This window comes from Ochotona princeps, chromosome 8 (assembly GCF_030435755.1).
Source record: "Ochotona princeps isolate mOchPri1 chromosome 8, mOchPri1.hap1, whole genome shotgun sequence".
Classification (NCBI taxonomy): domain Eukaryota; kingdom Metazoa; phylum Chordata; class Mammalia; order Lagomorpha; family Ochotonidae; genus Ochotona; species Ochotona princeps.
Window position 1 is genome coordinate 78,595,284 of NC_080839.1, and position 17,615 is coordinate 78,612,898.

The window sequence follows — 17,615 nt, forward strand, 5'->3', positions numbered from 1 at the left end:
ACCCTAAAAAAATACGGAAGCACAAAAAGTGAGGCTTCACATCACCTCTGACCCATTTCTTACCAACAGCCATCACTAACATTTGGGTGGTCTTCTTGGTTGCGATGTTTTCCTGGGCAACTTAGATATGGATATAAATGTAGATAAGTATATATAGATGGACTAGATATATTTGAACAATTATCTACTATGGGAAATTTGAGGAGTGGGTATTGTGGCACAGCATGTTAAAAGCTGTTGCTTGGGATACTGGCTTCTTAGAGCAGAGACCCAGGCTCGAGTCCACACACCCTCGTGCTTCTCACTGAGCTCCCTGCTGACGTGCCTGAGAGGCAGCAGACGACAGCAGAGTCCTTGTGTCTGCAGTCATGTGGGAGACCTGGACAGAGAGTTCAAGGCTCCTGGCTTCGGCCCGACCAAAGCCTCTGACAGCGCTGTCGTTTAGGGAGTGAACCAGCACACAGATCTCTCTCTCTGCTTCCATTGTCACCATGCCTTTCAAATAAATAAATCTTGAAAAAAATAATGCTGACTTGGTGATTTTTTTTCTATTTCACAAATGATTCTTAGATTCCTCCAATGTTTTCAACAGGACGTGAAAGCACTTGATAGGGGTATTTGTTGCTTATCACACAGGAGCCACTTCAACTTGGTTTCTGGATGCATTTTAATGTAAAACTCATAGCAATGCAATAGCATACCCCTATCAGCTAAAACGACAATAGTGCAACTACAATAACAGCTACTTGTTTTTAAGAGGAAAAGTAGTGGTCTGCTGCCTAAATTACATTGTTAACAGGACTGAGCATGTTTCAATTTAGCCATTCTGGGTATTCTTTTTTTTTATAGTTTAACTTTGTCACAACGATCTGCAGGTATCTTTCTTCTTGTCCTTACAGATGAAGACCTAACCTCCCCATCTCAGTTTCTTTTTTTTTTCTTCTCCTAGGGAATTTATTGATAAGATTATTAATACAAAAAATGTTAACAACTTACAATAATGTTCAGATAATGCTAGTTTCTAATAAGATAATAAATTAAAAATGAATGGACGTAAACAATAGTTAAGACCAGAAACTGTGACTCTTGTGGAAAGTTCTTGTGAGTGGCCATCTGGGAATGGAAATGTGCAACGGCCAAGCTCTTGCTCTGGGCTCTGTGAGTGAAGGCTTCCTCCCCCCTCTTGAAGTATCAGCCTCATAAAAAAAGAACCTTGGTTTTTATGGATCTCCAACTAGCTTCTCCAACACAAAAATCCTATTAATTCATTGTATACATTATGCATACATATATATAAATATGCATATTAGTTCATGACAAATGTTATTGCTACAAAGAACAAATAACATTATTTACAAATAATAATAAATGTGAACCGTGCTAAAACAACAGCAAAGAACTGATGCTCCTTAGTTCCTATCGACAGCTCCAATGTCCTCGGCTGGGAAAGTCTACTACCGCAGCACCGGGCCTCTAGGAAACCTTTCAGGTGGGGACTCATTCTAAAACAAAACCTAACAGAAAAAGAAGCCCTGATTTGTAAACAAGGGACTCCTGAAAGCTGCAGCACCATCCAACAACCGTGCCCACTTCCTCCTCATGGAGTCCTGACTGGTTTCTGCTTGAAGTTCTCTTGCCAGTGTCTGGACAGTTCCTGGGAATCTCAGGCATCACTTCGGGTTCCTGAAGGAGAACAGAGCCCCAGTAGGCAGGCTGAGCTCTGAGCTGTGAGGGGTCCACCTCCACACACAGCCTCCTGAATTCCTAATCAGGGAAAGTTTCTTGGCATTCAAACCTAATTCTGTCACTGCTTCGCTCAAGTGTTTCAGAACCTGAGCCCTGACTTTCTGTCTAAACCTGAAGCACACCCTGTTTAATTGCTAAAGAGTTCCAGAGGCAGATAGCCTGACTTCATGCAGAGTGGCTGGTGAAACTCATCTATGTCAGTTGAATGTACTCAAACACTAAGGAACAAAAAGGCATTCTTACTCATTACACATGTGCTAATATGATAACCAAGGCCTCATGAAAATCAGCAGTTATTGACACATCAATCCAGCTTGATGACTACTGGTCTATAATGGCCAGACAAGAGTAATGAAGTGATCCTTAAAGGTAGTAGAAGAACATTCCTCAGAAATGCGTCTGTCTACAGCAGGCTCCAAAGGGCCTCTGTGTGGTGGTCCTCTCTCTGTCGCCATGACAACTCACTTTGGTTAACTCGCGTCTCGTCAGGCTAGACAAACAAGGGGCAGAGTGTTCTTAGGAAGGTGCAATCCCTTGCAGCAGATCTATAAGCATCACAGATGAACAGAACTTTCAACATTCCGCCATGAATATTCATGAAGTAAGTTGTTTTTTGTTGCCTGCCTAGTCAGCAGTCACAAAACACATGGTGTGTGTTGGCAGCATCTTGCCTAGGTAGAGGGCTGTGGACTGCGGCAATGGCAGGAACCAGGACCTGTGAGGCTGACTGACATTTCCATCTGTAACGAAGGCTGGTAATTAACAGGAAGGAGCATGCCTGCAGCACTGCACCATCTGCTAGGGAAACGGCTCACCAAGAAAGTAGCTGGAAGCAGCTCTGCAGTGGCGCGGTCTGGTTCCGACATGAGGCCGGGCATCTGCTAGCAGAGGAGAGAGACGATTAGGGAACTCGACTGGGAATGAACAACATGGAAAGAGCGCTCTGACCTAGACCATAAAAGCAACTCTTCAGAAATGGCGTCTTTTTATCTCACTTACCCAAGTCTTCTGAAAATGGTCTGCTGAGGGACCATTACGGAGCCGTTGGAAGTAACACAATGGTTTCCCAAATGCTGTTTTGTTCCGACACGAGATTCTTGCAACCAGGATACAGCTGTCATCTTTGGACAATAGAGCTAATTTCAGAGCGATGATATGAGGTTAAATTCCTTCTTTTATTGTTCCCATTGGGGAGCTGGTGGAGGAGGGTACAAAATGGTGATTTAAATGCTCTACCATTCAAAGCTGAAGAGGCAGAGAACCCTTGGATGCCTTACAGAGAGCGTGCAGGTCAGAAATCGCCGCGTGCTGCCAGACTCAGGCCATGATTTTGTGTGCCAGCACGAGGCTCCTCTACATCTGCTTTTCCCTGTGAAAATCCTCCTCTTCATGAACAAAACACACGTTCGGACCTGGGTGCGGCTGTATGGGGTCTGTCTCAGGGCCTTGGATGGGGACAGGTGTGTCAGGCACCAAGCCCATGATGGAGGTAACATTTGTTACTGAGCCGGCCCGAGGGCTTGCTGAGCACACCTTCGCTGACCCCTGTGTTCAGCAGCCCAAGGGCCTCTGTGATAACGGAAGATGTTTATGAGAGGGTGCCAGCAAACGGAGACCTTGATCGTCCATCTATTCAGCTTATCAGCTACTGTTGAGAACATGAATGTGTTACTAGGAGTTGGACAGTCAGGGAAGAAACTATTGACTCAGTGAGACGATGGATTAGACTTTTGAATACCATGCCTTTGAGCAGGGCTTCTGACAGGTGCGGGAGCCCAGTTGTGGGCACGTGGCATGTATATCTGCCTATTTACATATCAATCTGAGTGTATATGTGTGTTACTGTCACCAAATCAGATCCATCACATGATATTGAATGAGAGCTCATGGCACCATATGACATGGAGGAATTTACAGGCATAACTAGGAAATTCTGGACAAAGATGGACACAACTTCAGATTGAGACTTTTATTTCTTTTTCCCCGTTAGTCTTTCTTCCTCTCAAGAATGTTGATTATTTTACAAATCCCTAGGAATGTTCATGTGTAACAGGGCCATTACTTAAAAGGTGGGAAAAGTTCATCCTTCCTTTATTAACAAATATATCTGTGAAAAAAACCACAATATTTTGTCCAATTGTACTGGTAAAGGTTTCCTACTAGTCTCTCAGCAAGAAACAAAGAGCTCCTTTTCCATGACATTTTCCAGACAACATGGTGCAAAAATTCTCTGCTGGTGATTTCCAAACACTCTCGTGAAAGCACTGAGGGTGGGCAACAGGCACTCCGGTCCCTCTGTGAGGCTGGTTGGTGCCCAGCTCCAACACCACTAATGTCATCTCCGCAGTGCTCATGCATAATTAATTGGGAATATCAGTGTTGGTTATATTGGTGAAACCGGCCCCCTTTCACAGACTGACAGCATAATAAACTTGAATATTGTGATATAACCAACAAAATCTGCTCATGTGCTTGACTCTTGACTTTTTTATCATTTAGTTCACACAGGTGGGAAATGAGACTGGCATCCAGGCCACACTGCGTAGTCAGTGGGAAGTGTAAGCTACGTTTCAGAGTTTGAAACGTAGTTTGCCTTCATGTGAGAGTCATTCTGCTTGCCTATCCCTAGGTGTAAAGTGGAGCAGCCAACTCTTTGTGTGCGTTCCATTATTGTGCTGAAGCCTGACCTGTGTTTTCTACCTTTGCCTCATCTCAGCTCCAGAACTTGGAGCTGTTCAGAGTGTAGCTCTCACTTCTCCTTTGTGGTTTAGCCCATCACCTCTGCATAGCGCTGAACACTTTGAGGAGCTCATCCAAGGTCTCTTGCCATTAACGAGTGACAGTGACATATTGATAAGCCATTTAAAGACTGCAAGGGAAGGGCTGTAGACTTATAGGAAGGTGGGTAGCACCACAACAATGTAGATCTAGGTGAATTTGACTGCTAAAACTCCAATCAGATGAGTGGATGTTTTTAAGTGGAATCCTATCTGCAATGTGTGACAGCACTTCAAGAAACAGAAAATGGAATAAAAAAATTTATTTTGTTGCAAAAAAAAAGTTTGAAATCCATGCTCGCAATGATGTTGGTAAAGCTAATGGGGGCAAAGCGGATTTGATTAAACTATATCTTTGGACACTTAGAGCCTATGTAAGAATGCTCAGGTTCGATTCTTGCCTCCATTTCTAATGAAAATATTTTAAAAGTTCACAGGAAACATGTATGTTGGAAAAAAGAGTTTCAAAACTCTTTCCATCAAACTAAAAACATGAAAGAAAAAAATCCTCTCACCCCATTCTCCAGGAACCTTTGGAAATAGCCTTGTTATGTTTTGCTGTCTATAAAATACTCAGTTTCTATTTGCAAGAATCTTACTTTTCTCCCAGGAGGAAAAATTCTAGTCGTAACTTCTGTGAATTCTCTGAGCAGCTATACTACTTGAAGTTGCCTAATAAATCAAGATGATCATCACCTCTTTGGAGACAATCACTCAATGTGTACTTGTGACGTGAGAATCACAAGTTCAGCATGGTGGTGACCCCACGATGTGAATGGTCTTCACCGTGATGGTCAAGGTGACACAATGAAGAAATCAAGTTCACCAAGAGCTTCACCAACTCTGGTGTTGCTCAAACCCACGATCCTACATATGCCAATCTACCCTGCTGTAGATGCCTGAGCTAAAGCAATAACTTAAATAAAACCTCACTTACCCACACACACACACACACAAGAACAAGGACAACCTAAACAAAGTGATGTGGTGGGGATGGGTTGAGGTGCACGTGTTCTGGACACTGGAATTTTATCAGAGAGCTGCACAAGAAGATGATAAGAATTGGAAGTGTATACACTATGTAGAGGAGGAAATGTAACCTGAGTAGAAGGATCCCAAAATACTAATGCTCAAAGGGGGCTGCCTGAAAGGACAGCTTTGCAACTCTGCAGCACAGCCCAACGTCTTTGTTAGCAAACAGGTGGCAGCCAGGGAGTCTGAAACCATTCAACACAGGAAAACCGGTGTCTGGATTCAGAGACATCTCCAGAATGTCCACTTGAAGGAGCCCGATGCTTGGGAGATGGCGTCTTATCCTTTCACCCAGTTCTTGTTCTGCTCCTCAGAGTTAGAAGTCCTTGGAGCAAATAACCCGTCTCTTTGTACCCCCTGTTCTGCCTATCCATGCAATGCCAGGCGAACAGCAGTTATGTGTGTGTGTTATCAAAATGAGTCTTGTTGAAAAACAGAATATTTGAACACTAACCACCCACACACACAATGACATCAGCCAAACAGCCTGTTGCTTCCCCACCCAGAGCACCTTTTCTATACCAAAGCACACCTTCAGGGTACTGTTGCATGGTTTAGAGTTTGCAAATATTCTATATCATGTCGTGTGATTGCTGCGTAACAATAACGATCAGAATTTTACACTGAAAACTTTTCTTCAGTTAAAATGTAGGGAGAGACTCACTGATTAGTTGAACTTTCTTTTTATGGATAGCAAATTTTCAAGTTTCTCTAGTATAGAAGCTGTAAATGTTTTTGTAAAATTTCATGTGATCATGACTCTGGATTGTTCCAACTGGTTTCTGATTTATTTAAGTAAATTCACTACTACTCTTTAGTTACCACACTCTATGCAAATTCTTATTTGGGGAGAAGCAAACGCAGATGACACACCTACAAATACGCACACTGTAGAACTGTGGCTCTCAGTACCAAGCAGTGGAGGGCTAGGTAGCAGATGAATGTTAGCTCCAGGATATTTGCTTTAAGAAATTGATTATATCATGCTCACAGAGTCATTGATGACTCACATATTTCATATTCAAATCATGTTTCTCCAAAATACGATCATTGATAAAAAACAAATTGAGACTTCTGCAGAATTGTTGTGTGTCCCTGGTAGCTCATTTCCACTGATTCCTTCACTCTTGGAGAGCGTTCTTGCTGAATTTATAAATGAAACAGTGGTTTCCACTATACATGCATTTGGACAGCACATAACTCTGTGTGTGAGTGTGTGTGTGTGTGTGTGTGTGCACCTACCTCTGTGAATGAGTAAGTACATCAGCCTTTGGTTTTTATGTACTTCAAATTAGTCACACACAGAAAATTTTTCCCTAGCAAAGAAAATTAGATCCTCAAAAAAAAAAAAAAAAAAAAGAAGAAAAAAGACATGTGAATTATCTAATCCAAATGAAAAGCCATAAGAAAATGCCAGTGATGAAAAAGGGTATCTGGGCCCAGCATGGTAGCCTAGTGGCTAAAGTCCTCGCTTCACATGCACCAGGATCCCTGGCAGCCCTGCTTCTCATCCAGTTCCATGCTTGGGGCCTGGGAAATCAGAAGAGGACGGCCCAAAGCCTTAGCCTCCTGCACCAGTGGGGAAGAACCAGAACTGGCTCCTGGCTTCAGATTGGTGCAACTCCAGCCATTGCGGTCACTTGGGCAGTGAATCAATGCATGGAAGATGTTCCTCTCTGTCTCTCCTCCCCTCTGTGTATCTGACTTTCCAATAAAAATAAACACATCTTTAAAAAAAAGGAAAGCAAAAGGATATCTGAATTGTTGTCTCCTTCTTTGAGATGAGTCATGGATTATTTTATTGCAAAATGTGGAGTTTACAGATTAACACTGAGCAGTCAGATTTACAGATGAGTTACTTCTGCTTTTAAAGTAGAGAGGAAGTTAGAAAATTACAGCAGAAAAGAAACAATTTTCCCCCTCCGCTTTTTAGAGTGTGTTTGTTTTGTTCTGTTTTTAAGGAATATACAACAAGAGACCTGCAAGCCACACATTTATATATGACCTTGATAGTTGCTTGCTGAAGCCTGTTTTTTAAAAGACTGTAAACAGTTTTCTAGAATTCAGGAATATTTATTAAAATATCTGTAAAGGAAATAGTAAATCACTGTAGCAATAACTTTGATTTGGATCTTAAGCTTTGGTAAGAATTGTAACATATGAAGGCACCTTGTCAAGCCTCTAGAAAATAGAATGATAAGATAAGGGCTTTTTGGCATAAAAATTTCTGAAATTCGTGCATAATTTTTTATAGTATGCATCTTTCATGAACTTTGGAGGTTCTTTATGTGCATTAATTTCAAAATATTTTGCATAAAAATAGACTTAGCTTTTAATTCTATTTTCCAAGAACTTTGTTGAAGTATTCTTTTATCATGAATTTTTAAATAACAAGCATTGGTATGGGTCTTTGAGTAACTACTGAAGAAGTGCTTCCCTGGAAAAGAGTTGTAATGAGCCCAGTGCATTTTGAGTCAATGATGTATAAATATCTGAAAAACTTATCTGAAAAAGAGTTTCAACATTTATCTTCTTATCTCATTTTAGAAAAAACATGACGAAATATGGTTCGATAGAGTAGTGATAGCTTTAGAAATTGAGAATAGTTTAATAAGAAAACGATACTTGAATATTTTGCATTTGAAGTTTACATTTTCTAAAAATGAGACCATTTAACACCCTCTAATGGAATCAAACTTTTGTCACTTTTTTGTGGACTGAAAGATCTTTGAATTGTTAGACAATTTAAAAATGTTTACATTGTACACTTTAGGTATAACTTTGGAATAAATCCTGTTTTACTTGAAAAAAAGAAATTGCTTTTAATCTCTGTAGTCCTTAATCACTGCTATATTTTCTAGCTGTAATTTTAGTTAGAAATAATTTGCATTCATTTTAGAATAAGCACAAAATTGAAATATAAAGACATAAGAGAAAATGATGCCTTGCCTTACAATTATTATCATTAATAATTGACACACTTCCATATGCCTGAGTAGTTATATGCTTTAACTATAAAAATGGACCAATCTGAACTCAGAGTTTAGAAATTTGCTTTATTTTTCCCATCACACACTTAAATGTTATTATAATATCCATAAATGTTCATCTTATCCAGTGTCATGTCTATTTCATGTTGCATTATATGCTGATCAATATAAATTAATGAGCATCTTATTATGAAACATTGAGTTCCTTACCTTTTTGTCATTATAAGAGACATTTGTTGATGGGGCCACTTCATTGGCTTTGCAAGCTAAGCCTCTCCTGGCAGTGCAGTATTCCACAGAGGTGCCTGTTTGAGCCCTGGCTACTCCACTTCTGATCCAGCAACCTACTGACAGCGTGGGACATCAGTGGAGACTGGCACAAATCCTTGGCTCTGGTGTTTTCCTGAGAGACCCACAATAAGCTCCTGGCTTCAGATCGGCCCAAGCCCAACTACTGCAGCTGTTCGTGGAGTAATGATCTCTCTGTCTCCCCTTTCTCCGTAACTCTGACTTTTCAATACAGGCAAATAAATCTTCAACAGAAAAAGAGTTTTTGAACATAATCTTATGATGGTTAATGACCAATCATACATTTTCTTCATAATGTAGATCTTAAGGTAGAATTAATAGTAAGTCATGACCTATTTATATCCCCTCAGAAAAGCTATTTTCTTTTGAGAAGTCATTGACCCAACACATACTTATTAGTGATGTCCTTTAGTTCAGAAGTTCTCTGTTGTGTGAAGTGTGTACTTTGTCATCAAGATTGGTTATAACCTATCCACTATACCAAGAAATTAACAATCGCATTGCCTTACACATGTCTCACCAACAGAGATGCAGGATTTTTAAAATATTAAAAGGGAAAAATAAATCAATTGCTTTTATATCAATTGTATTTATTTTGTCACACTAAAATAATGAATGCAATCAATAAACCCTGTACTACTCATCATCCACAACAGGTATGGGTGGCTTATAGGAGGACATTAACCATCTAGTCTTTAATTGCTAATATATATGTAATGTATATGCACATTATATATCATAAAATGGATGACATGCTTTCCAACTCCAAAGCTGGAAAATGTTCCCCCATCTTGCACTCCAACAGCTTCTTTAGATTCCTGATATGTCTGAAGCTTTTTCCTATTTAAAGACAGCTTCGAATCGGGGATGAAGCATTGCTTTGATTTGGGGCGTGACTAGGTTCCCGGGATGCCCTTCTTAGTGCAGCTCTGTGATTCTAGGGAGAGGAAGTCAGATCATGGGAAGTCCAGTGAGAGGAAACAAATGTGCCACAACTCGTTAGGATAAACACTGCCCCTGCCTCAGATCACAGGATAACTTCTTAGGATCAAGGGCATCTAGCACATTCCCAGACACCTTCCCTCCTTGTGGTGGTCATGGATGAGTAGCGGAAATCTACAGGGTGCCCCTGCTCATGTTTAAAGACATGCAGTAGTGGGGAGGAAGCAAAAGCCCTGTTGCTCATTGGTGATGATCCAAATCTCCCACAGAGTTAACTAATGAAGTGGCTCTTGAGTCTGAAAATATAAGCAGATTAAAACTTTGGAGGTCACTGGATTGTCAACCTTGTAGCCTGAGTCCAGAATCTATAAATATGCATCCTCTTCCTGCATGGCCAGGATGTAATGGATCCTGGTATTGAAATATTTTCAACTGCCATGTGGACAGTTCTGAACACCAGGCAAAATGTGGCAAGATGGCTACAGATTCCAGGGGGTGGTGTTCTAGTAGGCAACACAGAGTTTCACTCCAAGTGGCATTCCCCTTGGATGGACAGACAGAGCCTTCTCCACAGCTGGGAAAGAGGCAGACATCTTGTTCATTACCACCCTTTGCTCTTCCCCTCGGCCTTTCTCATAGCTGCTTTTTTGCCAGCAGGTTTCCTTCAGCATTCAATCAAGGGCAATATGTCCTCAATCAACATTTTTCATTTTTTATGCAGCACTGTCCTTTAAAGCGCTCTGCAGCTGGTTGGCAACTGAACTGCTGCCAACATCCTGGGAGAGCATCCTCTGTGGTGAGTTGTGTGCCCATCAACTGCCTTCCCAGAGCGCTCCAAGCGCCCTGGAGGCAGCTAGACTTGAGAGGGTCCGAAGCTGATCAGCAGATGCTGCCCTCCCGAAGAATGACAACTTTCAGGTGATTTCTGGAGGTGAGGTCAGCACCTACAGGGATGAAGCTGTAAAACGAAGAGTATTTTGCACAAAGAGAGAAATCTAGTGTCGAGTCTTGGGAATCCTAAATCTGTCATTCACACAACATAGATGTGTTCCCCTGCTGGGCAAGTCCAGGGCAATGACTTTGTAATCCTGTGTGTTCTTGGCTCTGCGTTTATCCTGTATGATACAACAACTTCAGTCTCATGTCTTAAATTATCAGCTAGCTTATTCTATGATTTATATCTTAAAGATCCATGTATTTATTCATTTACTTATTACAAAGGTAACACAGCGCAAGGGAAAAGAAAGAGAGATCTTTCATCTAAAGGATCATTGCCTGGATGGCTGTAAGAGTCAGATCACAGCCAGGTTAAAACCAAGCACCAGGAAATCCATCCTGATCTAACAAGCCAATGATGACAGGTGCCCAAAATGCCGAGACATCTTGATTTGCCTTGTTAGGGTGTTAGGAGCTAGGACTAGAAGCGGAGCAACTGGAGCTCAAATAGCACTCCAACACATGATAACTACATTGCAAGTGATAGTGCAACCCATGATGCCATAGTATTGGCCTCAATAATGCATTTTTGAAAAGATAATATCAAACTAGAATATTAGGTACTCCTTTCTGAACGTTCTTCCTGCATGTAGCATTACAGTGAAAATATAAAGCTCTCATGAAGCAGCTGCTGGCCAAGGAAAGGTTGCAGGCCTCTCTTGTCTTCTGAGTGGACAGAGTTCTAACTAATGGACTTTTTAGTGCCTGTGCTTTGTGTTTCTTGAGTACTCTGAGTTGAAATTCTACTTAAAGTCCTCTGTTTTCCCCTTGAATTTTGAACAGGAACCCTTCTGGGAAATTGATGCAGACATGCGCCAGCACCAATGCACCTGTGTGTTTTATCAGGGCGATGATTGCTCTATAAGTTCTGTGACTCTCCCAGCCACGGGTTTTCTAGGTGATCACTCTGAATCCAGTGATCAGCCTGTGCTCTGGGATATCCTTCACTGTGTTCTTTGTGTGCTCGCAGCACAGCCTGGGTGTTGGATGAGAAGTCTCAGAGCCACTGTGCAGCCATTGAATTAGTAATTAAATCCTTCCCAACCAAGAAAAGCTCTGGACTAGATGGCATCACTGCAGAATTCCACCAAATGTTTCAAGAAGAAATTAACCCCAATCCTCAACAAATTATTGCAAACAATAAAAAGCAAGCCAATCCTTCCAAACTCTTTCTATGAAGTCAGTATCACTTAATACCAAAGCCAGATAGAAATTCAACAGAACAGGCCTACAGACTGATATCCCTGATGAATGTAGACACAAAGATACTCAACAACATACTAGGAAACAGGATCCAATAGTACATCAAGCAGATCGTTCACCCTGACCAGGTGAGATTTGTCCCTGGCATGCAGGGATAATTTAGCATTTGGAAATTCATAAATGTGATACACCACAAAAACAAATTGAAAAATAAAAACCATATGACCTCAATGGATGCAGACAAATCATTTGAGAAAAATCCAATACCACTTCATGCTAAAAACCTTAAACAACATAGACATAGAATCAAAGCACTATATGAAAATCCTAATGCCAGCATAATACTAAATGGATAGACTGGAAGTCTTTTCATTAGGGTCTGAAACTAGACAAGGTTGTCCCCTTCCACCACTACTATTCAATATAATATTGGAAGCTCTTGCCACAGCTATTAGGCAAGAAAAACAGGTTAAAGGAATTAAAATTGGAAGTGAGAAATTGAAATTATCCCTGATTAGAGATGAGAAGATTCTCTGCATAGGAGAACCAAAAGATTTAACTGAGAACTCACAAGAGACTTTGGCAGGATAGCAGGATAAAAAATTAATACAAAAAAATGAACATGATGGCGTTAGCATGGTAAAATAACTTTATGGTCGAGAAAGAAATTTTAAATTCAACCTTTTTAAACAGCAGAGGAATCTGAGATACCTTGGAATTAGCATAATCTCTATAAGAAGACCTATATAATGAAAATTATGGAACATTGAAAAAATCAGAAGATATTAAAAGATGGAGAAACCTACCATGTTCCTGTGTCATCAAAATGTCCATATTACTGACACTAGTATGCAGATTCAATGCGATTACATTCAAAATCTCAGCAACATTTTAAATAGAAAAAAATGATACAAAAGTTAATCTGGAAACACAAAGATCATGTATAACCAAAGCTATCCAAAAGTGAAAATCAAGCAGGAGGAATTAGAATTCTAGATTTCAAGACATACTACAAGGCAGTGGTCATCAAAAGAGTCCACTACTGGTACAGAAACAGAGAAGAAGATCAATGGAACAGAATAAAACCCAGAATGGAGCCCACACATGAACAGCGAATTGATCTTCACCAAGAGTACTGAAAATAATCTGGGGTAAAATCTGGTTTCTTCAACAAATGCTGTTGGGACAATTGGATAGCAGTTTGCAAAACTAAGAAGCAAGACCCCCCACCCCACTTATCACCATATACAAAAATCAGCTCTAAATGGGTCAGGGACCTAAATCGGTACCCAGACCATCATGAAACTATCAGAGGAAAACATACGAAGCACTCTGCAAGATACAGGAAATGGGAAAGACTTTTTCTAAAAAGTCACCAAAGCACAGACATCCAAAGCCAAAATAAACAAATGGGACTATGTCAAACCAGAAAGCTTCAGGACAGCAAAGGAGATGATCGACAAGGTGGAGAAGCAACTGACAGTATGGGAAAAATGTTTGCACTCTGCACAACCTGTAAGGAGACTCATTTCAAGGATTTACAAAGCACTTCAGAAAAGCAGCAACAGCAGAACAAAGAACCCTGTAAAGAAATGGGTGAAGGAAATGAACAGGTATTTTTTGGAAGAATAATTTCAAAGGACTAATAGGCATATGAAAAAAAATCTCAGACTCCCTAGCTGTCAGGAAAATAAAAATGAAAACCTAACTGAAATTCCACTTAAGGTCGGTGAGATTGGCCTACATTCAGAACACCTGCTGGTGTGGATGTGGGGAGAAAGGTACCCTTCTATACTGTTGGTGGGAGTGTAGGCTAGTACAACCACTATGGAAGTCAGCACAGAGTATGCTTAGAGAACTGAAAATTGGCCTGCCATAGAATACAGCTCTCCCAGCCCTGGGAATGTATACAAAGGAAATGAAATCTTTACATGAGAAAGGAATATGTAATCCTGTATTTATAGCAGCACAGTCTACAACAGCAAAGACACGGGAACAACCAGATGCCTGTAAAAAGAAGAATGGATAAAGGAACTGTGGTGCATTTACTGCATGGAATACTATTCAACTATTAGAAAACATAAAATTCTGCCATTTAAAACCAAATGGTTCCAACCAGAAACCATTATGCTCATTGAACCAAGTCAATCCTGAAAGGACAAATATCATATGTTTTTTTCTGACATAAGATAAACTTTGAGCAAAACATGAGTTTAATAGCCCTTTCAATATTGTTTTTGTTGCATCTCTGGAGATAGAGTATCTTTTTTATTTTCTTGCATTCAAAAACAAGTTAATTTTTTTGTTTTTAATTTTCTCACTGACTCATAGTTCATGTAACAGCATCTTTTGCTTAAGGAAGGTCTTTCATTTTCTTTTTCATTTCTTCAGTGACACATTAGTCATTCAGTAGCATGTTATTTGACTTCATGTAGTTGTAAATTTTCTATGTTTCTGTTGTTGCTTTTTAAATGGCTTTTCATTTAAGAATATATATATATATATATATATGTAGTAGAGATTATCACATGCAGATATGAAGATACAATGCAGTGTGCATTTGTACTTACAAATCAAAGGTGTACTCCCAATGAAACTTTTGAATGCATCTTGAGAATAAGATGTTGGACTCTGCCACTGTCCATGCCTGCAATGTCAGGATACACTTAAATTGCAGAACATGGACTTATGACTGACTGTGAAGGACTATACTATTGTAATGACATGGGGGGATTATTGAGGGGGAGTGCAGGAATTTGGGGAGGGGAGGAAGGGTAAAATTAGAGTCTATTGAACCATAACAAGGAATAGTAAAATAAGTAAATTAATTAAGAAACAACAAAAACTAAAAGCTGTGCATAGATTGCAAAAGCCATTTGCATTTTAAAAATATCTGATTATCTCCATTAAGATTTTGAAGTACCATCACATAGCCTCTCCAGATTCGCTAAGCCCAAAGTAAAATAAAATTTAAGGGGAAACTATCTATCTTGTAGACCTTCTTCAAGGACTTAATAACTTCTGTTTTTCACTAGGAGAGCAAACCTTTCAGTTAACACGCACTGACACACACTTCATTCTTGAGAGCAGCTCTGCAGGCTGTACAACCACAGAACCTCGCTGAACTCTCTGGTTTGTAAAACATAAAACAGTGTCTAGCTTCTTCAAACTTGCACAGGAATCCAACGACAAATACATATACAACTTCCAATACATTTTCTGATACAAACCTACTATCTATAGCTGAATTTCATTACTTCTGTTTTTTTTTTTCTTTTGTCTTGATCAGTTAGTGATTTGCTAAAGTCACTCACTGGTGCTAAAATTATAGATTTTGGTGAGAGCTAGTGTTTTTGTTGTGCATTGTAATATAGAAATCTGAGAAAATATATTCCAAATATGGTGTCAGATTGTGAAGGCATGATCCTATCTGTAAATCAAAGGCAATAGGAATTATCATATAGAGGTTGATGGGTGAAATGAATTGGGCAAGGTATACTTCCCTCCCCCAGCAGAGTTTCAATCTAGTCCCGCAGATTTAAAATTCTTAATAAAAGCTTCAGGAATTTAAGCAAGGCACAAGTTACTCACTGTATTTGAAGTCACGGAGAAAATATACTCTGTTATAAGAATGCCTCGGGTCTTCCATGAGCCTAAGTTTGTGGATCAGCAGGTAAAACAAGATATCAGATGCCATGCAAGCCTGATTGCATCCATGGAGTTTAAGGATGCTACAAGCTGTAATCTGGAAAGCTCTCTCTCAAAAACTCTGGGGTTAATGTTAGCTTCTTATCTCCAAGTGGCCTTTTACCTTGGTCTGTAGAATCAATTGAAATCAAGTAGACCTGATTTTGATTGGAATGGCACTGATGTGGGGGCAAAGTGGTTAGTTTACCAACTGTAAAAATTAGACCATAAAGTATTAAATTCTCTGATTTCCAGACTTTGGGTACATATATAAGGTAAATTTTACCAATTCCTCTCCCAGCCCAATGCTTTTAATGAAGACAGATTTGTGTAGCAGTTGAAAACTTTGTAAGGATGATTGAAAATGGTAGAAACTGAGCAATCATCTCAGGGATTAGATGTATATGATTAAAGTGTGAAAATAAAGGAGAATATTGGTACATCATAGAAAAAGGTTCATGACAAGTTTATCTGTTGGATCATAAAAGTAGCTGCAGTAACTAGTTTGTTTCTGGAAGTATTAATTGAAAGTTGAATAACTGTTCTGTTACATTCTAGTTGCTCTTTTTATGTGTTTTTAAAAACATGTAAGGGCCTATTACATTGAGAGTGTTTTATACAGGTGATATACACATATTACAAAGTTTAGAAGGATTATGCAAAACATAAGATCTATTTAGAGGAATGTAAATAAATGGAAACATATACTTACTATTGTGAAGATTCCATGATCGCTGAATTGATTGATAAATTCAAAACAATTCCAATCAAATCCCCAAAGTATTTTTATTGACATTGTTGATGGGCTTACAAAATTTACACAGAGGAGCGAAACAACAAGAGCAGTAGGAACCCCCAGATGGATCATCTAGTTGGAAATGTATATTTGCTTTGGGAACAACCGTAACACTGGAAGAACATGTGAAGTCACGATACAGCATTGTTTTCAGGCGTTACAAATAGGAGGGCGGAATGGAGAGCTCTCTTACTGCTGCTACAGAGCTAGACACGAGCTGTAGATACACATGGATTTCACCAATTGCAATTCTGGGGCGTTACAGTAGGTGAACTTGCTGGGCTGAGTGGAGACTTGGCCAGAAGCCTCACTCACTGCAGATCCTGATGCACCCATTTTTTTAAATTGTTTATTATTTAACTTCAGTAATTACATTGTATTATGTGACACAGTTACATAGATACTTGGGTTCTCCCCACCCCTCCCCAAACCCTCCCACCATGGTGGATTCCTCCACCTTGTTGCATAACCACAGCTCAAGTTCAGTTGAGATTCCCCCATTGCAAGCGTATACCAAACAAGATGTACCCATTTTTAAGGAAAAGCTCTGTGCTCTACAAGAAACTTGTCAATCAATACAAAGGACAAATGAGCTATCCTAAGTTGATAAAATCATACTTGATATGAATGGCAGAAAATTTGCCTCCAATCAGAAATCAAAGAAATATGAAAAGGATTCTCAAATTTGTTGAAAGAAATATGGCATGGCCCATGTTATTACAATGTAACAGACATGCCGAAACAAGGGAAAGTCTCACTTTGCAACAGAAAAAAAAGCAATGAATACAAATAAACCTAAGACTAAATTTTGAGCTGAAAACATAAGAATTTAAAAAGGTAATTTAAAGACAATAAGAGGAGTAGTAAAATAAGTTAAATTGAACTTAGTAAAAGTGGACACATGAAAATAAACTAAAACAAAATGGATGCTTTGACATTTTAAAATAAATTTGATAAATTTCTGAGTGGACTGATCAAGAAAGAAGGTAGGTTACAAAACTATCCATTTCAGGGTGGAAAGATGTAATTGCTATGTATCTCATAAATATCAAAAATAACCTTACTTATTCTTCTTGTCAATAAGCTTGAAAGATTGATTAAATTGAAAATTCTTTAAAAGATACAACCTAAAGTATA